This window comes from Xyrauchen texanus, chromosome 36, assembly GCF_025860055.1.
Source record: "Xyrauchen texanus isolate HMW12.3.18 chromosome 36, RBS_HiC_50CHRs, whole genome shotgun sequence".
Lineage (NCBI taxonomy): Eukaryota > Metazoa > Chordata > Actinopteri > Cypriniformes > Catostomidae > Xyrauchen > Xyrauchen texanus.
In genome coordinates this window covers 23,196,449-23,205,906 of record NC_068311.1, presented here as the reverse complement: position 1 = coordinate 23,205,906, position 9,458 = coordinate 23,196,449, and the positions used below count along the sequence as shown (strand labels likewise).

Below are 9,458 nucleotides of genomic sequence, written 5' to 3'. Positions count from 1 at the left end.
AAGTAAACGATTTGCATATGACACAACAATGTTTTTTATTTAGAATATCTCCAAATTTCTTCAATTACCACAAATGAATTATCTCATAACATTTAAAGTATAATAAAAACAAGTGATATTTGCTATTAGATACACTCTCTTAAATTGGACTCACCGTAGATGTAAAACATAATAGATTAACGACCTTTATTTTGACACGCTTTCTACTTTCAGTTTGCCCGGATGAACCTCGGTGGTCCGGGGTGCAGGCTTCAAACCTGTAGCTGCTTAGCGGCAGAGTGGTTCAATTCCACCTTACGGGCGTATAATAATAATCTGGCTCGTTGAAGTGTTTAGTATGGGGAGGTTCGCTATCTGAAATTAAAATGTGAGAGTTGAACAAGTACTTTTAGTCGCATGATTCCTAATTAAGGATATTAACCATATGTACATATTGCATTATTATTATTTGTATTTTTTTGCTTGCTTTCTTTTGCCAGTTTGAAGCTCCACTGTAATGTAGTAGTTGAAATATAGATATAGATTTAAACAACATCAAGATTTTAGGTTCATTTATAGATAGTCTAATGTATGTGGATAGCTTATGGTGTTTGATTATTGTTTGTTTAAGGTTTTGTCCCTCAGTCTGAGTAAAATGCCTCTACTTCAGTATCCACCAAAAACATGGGAAGCCTTGAAGCTGCAGAAAGACATCTATACTGTCTACCCCAGCACTACCTCTCTGCCACTGACGTGCGGTCTGGGTAGGCAAACTAGGCACTGCCTACCCTGCCAAAATTCAAAAATAAAATGTTTATTAAATAATAAACTTGTATTTGTATTTTTACTTTTTATTCTTGTGATTTATATATGCAATATGTGTGTTATTCCAATTGTTTAGACGTTATGATGACAAATGTAGCAGTTACGCATAATCAACTAAAAACATATGGTAGAATAAGCAGTGCTTTTACGGTACATTCATTGCAGACGACAAGCGGAAAACCCATGTTGCGCATGCGCACTTCGATCCTGTATTCTTTAACATGTACGGCAAAAGCACAAATCTGCTGTGCCTTTTGACGTAAATATGTTATGCCTGTAATCATCTCCGTTACGTATCAGACATGGACCAATTAAAATCGAGATATTCCTGGACATTTGCGTAGCTAACGTCATTACACCACAGCTAGCGTACATGCCTAATCCCCGCCAAATTCAAAATCAAAATGACAGAACACCGGCCGTAATCACGGAATTAAGAAATTTTTCCAAGCTCGATTTTAATTCCAAATATGAGTTAATTGCAAGAGGGAGGTCTACGCCAGCCTTAGATGGACTAGTACAGCAAAAGGGCCCAAAAATTATCCGATCATTTCAAACTGATGGTATGTAAGAAAAGATTGGCTATGTGGCTGTGCTAACAATCAGCGGCTGTACTGCTATCCCTGCCTGCTTTTTTCAACCAGTCAGACTGTTTGGACTTCAGCAGGATATTGTGATTTGAACAACCTGCCAGCAGCTTTAACCAAGCATGAAAAGTCGTCAGCTCACATCCAGTGTCAAATTACACTGAAAACCTTTGGAAAATCTCGGATCGACCTTGCACTTGACGACCAAAGGAAGCTGTATATAACCTACCACAATGAAAAGGTAAAGGATTGTTGTATTGTATCTTCTGTTATAAAGATGAAGATTGCACATAAAAAAATAAGCACATAATGTTGTAAAAAATAAACAACTTATGTTCTGTTATATGTTCTGTGTTTTGACTACTGAATTTTGTATAATAATATCTAATGAAGATATATTAACAAAATCGTATATATTATATATACACACATATAAAATACATACATTTCTTGATATGCCGCGCTTGAGCGTAACGTTCACTGTGTCAGTGTGAGTGTGTGTGTGTGTCTGTGATAGAGAGAGAGAGAGTACACGATATACATCCTGATTTTTATTTTTATTTTTTGACAAATAAGTCATCCTGATTTGTACCACCACAAGTCTGGTTCATCCTTGATTTGTACATTTCTTGATATGCCGCGCTTGTGCGTAACGTTCACTGTTATTACGTATTATTAGCTTAAACAATAAATCAGGTAATCTGGCTTTCATAACTCAGTGCCTAGCCTCTTTAAGACATCACCGCACGTCACTGCTCTCTGCAGGACACCACAGTGTCAATCCTAAAACCGGCCACAGAGAGTGAGTGCAGGATGTGCCTGTTCCAATTTACTAGCCGCCAGAATCACAGGATGGGATCTGGGGTGGAGAAGGCTGGATATCTGGTTTTAGATATGCCAACAATGACAAGGTAAGATAAAAGAGAACTACAGAAGACTTTTAAAGGTGTATTCAGTTTTTTTTCTCTCTCTCTTAAAAAGGTTTACTCCAAAATAAATTAATTGTAATTTTGAAAGGTATGTATAAAATCATGACCACTTATGTGAGATGAAGACTCCAGTCATATCAGTAACCTTATAAAAGCTGTTTTATTCTACATGAATGGGGTCTCCACATGGGGGCGGCCATCTTAAAATCACATCACCAGCTAAAACTACTCCTCTTAATCTCAGTATCCATCCTTTTATTTGACACTTTCACTCATTGATGAAAGTAATCATGGCTGACTGTGAATGCTACATTTCTACAGTTGTATCTGAAACCGAAACTATTGATTTTAAATGATGCTGCATCCAAACCACTATGTGTCAGTGTAAGTCCAAAATGACAAACACTTGATATTGAGATATCACTGTTGAGATATTAAGTGCAAATCCAATTTATCAACTTTGTTGCCATGACGATGTAACACTGTAAAATGATTGTAAAAACTATGATTTAAACAACTTTACAGCTCAAATAATACACAAGTTTGAACAGAAGAATTAATGTAAGCAAATGTGTTAAATTATAAGCTAAACATTTCTGCCTTAAACCCCGCCAAAAATGTAACCCATTCACTTCCAGTGTAAATGCCTCACTGTAACCTCGATTTTAATCGAGTCGAAATAATTTTTTTAAATGTGTTTTTTTTCCATTTTATGAATGCAAATTATTATTATTATTCCATTTATAAAAATCAGTCACCTTGACTCCTCAGTTTACAGCAAAATTTGGTTCATAGCTTCTGTAAATCTTTTTCATAATCAGAGCCCAAAGCAAGATTTGAACAAGTTTGGAATGGATCTTAAGTGTGCAATGCTTTTACGTCTGGTAAAAACACTGATCTTTACCCTGGTGAATTTTTTTTTAATTATGGTGTTTAAAAAACACCAGAAATGACACACAGTCATACCTCAAACGTGAATTTTAAAGCTGTATTGAATTACATAATTCTTTTTTTTATGGTGGCCAAAAATTAAGGTTTGAGGTATGAAAATATGTCATTTATGCTGTAGAACAAAACGTCCACCCTCATGCCATCTAAGACATGTATGACTTTCTTTCTTCTGCTGATCACAAACGAAAATTAAGAAGAATATTTAATCTCTGTTGGTTCTTACAATGCAAGTGAATGGTAGCCAGAACTCTGAAGTTAAAAAAGCATAATCCATAAAACTCCAGTGGTTTAATCCATGTCTTCAGGAGCGATATGATAAATGTGGGTGAGAAACAGAACAATAGTTAAGTCATTTTTTACAATAACTCCTCTCTCCTGCCCAGTAGGTGGAGATATGCTCGAAGAATGTGAATTGCCAAAAAACAAAAGAAGAAAAATGCGAAAGTGGAGATTTATTAGTTCATTTTGTGTGAACTATCCTTTTAATGTGTAAAATATTCTGCATATGTGTCTTCAAATACAGTTTTGGAGGTCAAAAATTATTTTATAATTTAAATGATTTATTTACTTAAGTTTTCCAGCAGATGTTTTCTTTAGTATACAACGCTAACATTAGTGGGTGTTTGACTACCATTCAAATACACTATGTTTGCAATTCCTTAGAAAGTTACTGGTCACTGGCGAGTGAGTTTTATTTAATATTTTCACACATTTGGTGCTGGCCGAGGGCTAACTGTCATCCCTGATGTTAACTGTATTTGTTCGATCAGTGTTCCACAAAACCTTTCTCCGTTTTATCTTTCCCAGGATCCAGAGCCTCTTCACAAGAGTTTGGTGGAGAAGCTTGTGAAGAAGCTAGCCATCAAGAAGCTCTCAGAGACTCAAATTGTAGAGAAGACAACGTTAAATTGTCTTCCTTGATATCTGTTGTTAATTTAACTGTAATGCACTGAGATTATTAGGGAAGCCACAATAATGTATTTATTTTGTATTAATATCAGCAGCTGTGCTTGTATTCTGTAAATAATATTAAATTGATTCAGAAATATGCACATAATGCCTCTAAGGCATTTTTGTTCTTAAAAAGAAATTGATGCTTCTTTTTCACCTTAGATGCATTATATTGTTTAAAAATACTACCTTGAACATTAGTAATGCTGCAAAATAGTATTACTGTTTGATATAACTTTTATATTGTATTTTAAAATTCAATTTTTAAAGTGTGGCGTGATCTTGATTAATCATTTACAAAAAGAGTAGGATGGCACATTTATTTTGGGATGGTTAGCATATTATGTGTAAAACCATAATAGATAACAATTCATAATCTTTATACACACTATTTACTATCTTAATACCTTTACATACACACACATAATATAATGTTTAAAAATGAATAATAATTGTATCATCATTACACCTACACATGGTTCAAGCCAGACTACTATTACAATTAGTTCCTATCATTTATGTGATTAAAACAAATCTTCATATTCCAAACCATAATTTAATCATATATCAATCCTAATAATATTAATATAATCGTATTAATTTCAATCAGATGCACAGGTAAATGTCTAAACCGGCTGGGCCTTACTGCCTGCCGTACCACCTGCCTTCAGTTGTCCAGCTATGGGGTCATCAGCCAGGATGTCCTGTCTCATTAATCCCGGAACATCTCCTGGAGGAGGGGCAGCGGTCAGGGACGCCTCCCTGCCAACCCCACAGATGGACACGAATCACAATATTAATGATAAAAAAACAAACATGTGTTGAGTCCTAGTTTAAAATATACTTTTGTTTGTTTTTCTCCTCTCTTCTGAAACTTTCATGTTTTAACAATGTGCCAAGTGCCAACCAACCCCACAACCTGTGCCAACCGACCCCAATATGAGGTTGGTTGGCACAAATGCAAACCAAAATGTTAATCTTTAATAAAACTCAATATACATTTGGTGACATTGAATGTGTTTGTGCTTACCTAAGAACCTAACCTTTCATTTGTACATAGTTGGGATATCTTAACGTTTGTTCCATCAGAGATATTTAACAAAGAATGAAAAGTGTGCCAACCAACCCCGGCCTCCCCTACACTTAAAAGTCAGGAACAATAGAAATACACAGAAAAGGGACAATTAACCACCCCCAGAACCTCTGTGCCAGTTGGATCACTGCCTACAGATTTACACATTATAACAATTGCTTACTTAAATGTTTTTAATAATTTCTAATAATGAATAATCTCTTACCTCTTTATTTGAGGACGTACATGTCAGAAAGTGAAAAGATTTGGGACATGTGGACTCGAACTGGAATTAAATAAGTAAATAAATAAAACGCGTGTTAACTAAATTAACATTTTTATATTTGACACATCCGCTTGTGACCTTCAGAAATTCGAAGATATTTACTCGGAGTGATTTTATTTTTGACGCAAGCGACACTATTTTGGGCATCAAAGTAACACACTTGAACTCTCTTTCGATTCGCTAGTTATCTAGTTGCCATAACAACGTCAAGACGTGTCTAATTATATTTATACATTTTTTTTATTTTGTATTTTTTTATTTGGAAGTTTAGTTTTCAAATGCTGCTAAATCCAATAGTGTACAGTTTGCCAATTATTTATTCATATTAACTTCAAATCAATCAAGTATTCTTTTTATATACACGTAACAGCTCATTTGCATACAAAAGTTTCCATTCAGCTTTTTGGCCGCTTTCGTTACGAAATTCGTTTTGTTTAAAGGGATAATTCACCCAAAAATGAAAATTCTCTCTTCATTTACTCACCCTCATGCTATCCCAGATGTGTCTGACTTTCTTTCTTCTGCTGAACACAAAGGTTTTCGGTAGAATATCTCAGCTCTGTAGGTCCATACAATGCAAGTGAATGGTGGCCTGAACTTTGAAGTTCCAAAATGCACATAAAAGCAGCATAAAAGTAATCCACACAACTCCAGTGATTTATTCCATCTATAAATCATAAACCCTGCCAAGTAGGTGGCGATACGCACAAAGAATAAAAAACAAAATTAGAAGAATCTGCAAATGGAGTTTTATAGTAAAAAAGGACTTAAATATTGATCTGGTTCTCACCCACACCCATCACATCTCTTCTGAAGACATGGATTAAACCACTATAGTCTTATGGATTGCTTACATTATATGCTGCCACTGCTGTTATATGCTTTTTGGACCTTTAAAGTTCTGGCCAGCATTTGCCTGCATTGTATGGACAGAGCTGAAATATAGGTTTTGAGAGAATTTAAAAAAATTGGTTAACTTTAAATGATCCATTGTTCCACACAGTTTAGATATATAACATGTATACATGTTGTTTATTTTAGTTGTATTAGTTGTATTTAGTAAATAGAAATGTGATCCATTTTCATGCATCACTGTCATTATTAACAAAAGTGCATACAAGTTACCATACTGATAGACTATTCTTCCTTTCTCCACATTACTTATATTGTTCTCAATATACAATTGTCCTGTATGGGTATGTTTAGGATAGCATGCTAAGATACTACTCTTACTATTTCTGCCAAATGTATAATGTGTGTAGTATACAAATGTCTTGTATGCTTTGAACACTCAGATGAGTTTTCCTTGCCCAACATGTGCAGTATGCAACAGAGCACACTGCACAGTATATTATATCCCACAATATAATGCGCTTAACCTCACCTTCAATACACAATAGAAAATGTTAAATAACTTTCCATTTACAAGATGATAACTGGATGCTATTTACAATATGATGAGGTCATGTGACTACAATGTAGCATACTACTGTTCAAATATTTATGATTGCATGATCTTAGTGAATCATTTAGTGACCTGTCCAAATGCACTGACTTTCTAAAATAAACTGGAGTTCCCAACGCTAAATATAAGTGAATAATTTATTTTAACCAGTTCATTTACATGAAACGAATCACTTAATGCTGTGTACACCAATGAGCCAAAACATTATGACAACCTACCAAATATGATGTTGGTCCTGCGCGTGCGGCTAATACAGCGCCGACCCACCGAGGTATGGACAATACAAGACCCCTGAAGGTGTGCTGTGGTATCTGGCACCAAGACATTAGCAGCAGATCCTTCAAGTCCTGTAAGTTGCGAGGTGGAGCAGCCGTGGATCGGACTTGTTGGTCCAGCATATCCAGCAGATGCTCAATTGGACTGAGATCTGGGGAATTTGGAAGCCCGGGCAACACCTTGAAATCTTCATCATGTTCCTCAAACCATTCCTGAACAATGTGTGCAGTGTGGCAGTGCACATTATCCTGCTGAAAGAGGCCACTGCCATCAGGAAATACTATTGCCATGAAGGGGTGTACCTGGTCTGCAACGATGTTTAGGTAGGTGGCACTTGTCACATTGATGTCCACATGAATGGACCCAGGGTTTCCCAGCAGAACATTGCCCAGAACATCACACTCCCTCCACTGGCTTGTCGTCTTCCCACAGTGCATCCTGGTGCCATCACTTTCCCGAGTAAATGGCACACACGTATACAGCCGTCCACGTGATGTAAAAGAAAATAAGACTCATCGAACCAGGTGACCTTCTTCCACTGCTCCAAGGTGGACAGGGGTCATCAAGGGCACACTGAACGGTCTACGACTATGCAGCCCCATACGCAGCAGGGTGCAATGCACTGTGTGTTGTGACACAATCCTCCCGTAACCATCATTAACATTTTCTGTGACTTGTGCCACAGTAGACTTTATAACGGTTCGGACCAGACAGGATAGCCCAACATCCTGTTGCCAGATTGTGGTTTGTCCCTCCTCGGACCACTGTCAGTAGGTTCTCACCACTGCTGACCAGGAGCACCCCACAAGCCTGGTCGTTTCAGAGATGCTCTGACCCAGTCGTCTGGCCAAAACAATTTGACCCTTGTGAAAGTAGCTCAGGTCTTTACTCCTGCACATTTCTCCTGCATTCAACACAATGACTATGAGAACTGATTGTTCACTTACCATCAAATCTATCCAGACCTTGACATGTGGCCTTGTTAGGAGATCAATGTTATTTGTTTCGCTTCAACTGTGAGTGCTCATGATGTTTTGGCTCATCCGTGTATTTAATTTCTGTGACACTAGCACCACTAAATGGAATTGCACAACAGTGTAGCATACTACTGTTCATAATATTTATCACCGCGTGTTTTGTATTGCTTTACATCCAAGAATTCAAATAATTAGAGCACATAAGGTGCGTACACACTGCCAGCGACTTTATCGCTGCAGGTCGCCAGTGGCTGGCGGTGAAGTCGCTAGTGGGTGTTCCCACTACTGGTTGCCTAGTAACGTTTATAAATGACATTCACGGATGCCACTCCATTGCTGTTGACAGCGAATATCTTTTCTTGCCACTAAAAACAAACATTTTGGAGGGAAAAGACTAAATATAAATGGAATCAGTACATAAAATGCTTTATATCAAAGATGAATGAGAAACAAGGCGTGCTGTTTGCCATAGCGGCTGTTTATCTGCGGCGAAAATGCAAATGCCGGTCTGTCTGGGTCCATAAAATCCCCGCGATCTCAGATACACCTTTCCACGCAGTATTTTTCTTAAAAATGTCCTTGTACGTGGGAAGAGACATATTAAGCACTGGAAAATTTCTAACAGCAAGAATTAGCCTTTCATCCACCTTTCCGTTACTGCAGGAGCTGAGAGAGAGATAAAGGATCACGTGAGCTCTCCCGTCTTCTCTCCTATTGGCTGTCGCTTCCGTTAGTCGCTCCAAAGTTGAACTTTTCTCAACTTTGTCGCGTCGCTGGACACGCCCACATCTAGCGCCAACGGTCGCGACAGCTCGTGTCGACGGATCGAGTAGTGACAGCTGGAAGTCGCTGTGCTCGCATTGAAAATGAATGGTATTGAGTCGCTGTCGCGCGCGATGTCGCTGGCAGTGTGTACGCACCTATAGTCTCTCTTTTGAGTAATTTCAACTTCTCTCAGTAGTACCAATACTGCTCTCAATAACATAAACAGATAAAAAACAATGAACATTACTAAAATATGTAAAACATGTAGTTACTACTGTCACTAGTGTGCATTCTTTCACTGTCAAAATAATTTTATTGTGACTGTGATATATTTGAAATGCCTGAAACCATAAAATACTCTTGAAACTGGATGTGCTCTGTATTAAACATAATGA

At 37.2% G+C, this 9,458-nt stretch overlaps 1 long non-coding RNA gene and 1 other non-coding gene across 2 annotated transcripts; both read left to right on the top strand.

Annotated features, from left to right (window-relative positions):
• Positions 1–216: 216 nt before the first annotated feature.
• Positions 217–303, top strand: trnastop-uca (transfer RNA opal suppressor (anticodon UCA)). Its single transcript has one exon. It is a non-coding gene; the product is annotated as a tRNA-Sec (tRNA).
• Positions 304–1,226: 923 nt separating this feature from the next.
• Positions 1,227–5,122, top strand: LOC127629557 (uncharacterized). Its single transcript, XR_007968773.1, has 3 exons — positions 1,227–1,632; positions 2,157–2,302; positions 4,079–5,122. It is a non-coding gene; the product is annotated as an uncharacterized LOC127629557 (long non-coding RNA).
• Positions 5,123–9,458: the final 4,336 nt, after the last annotated feature.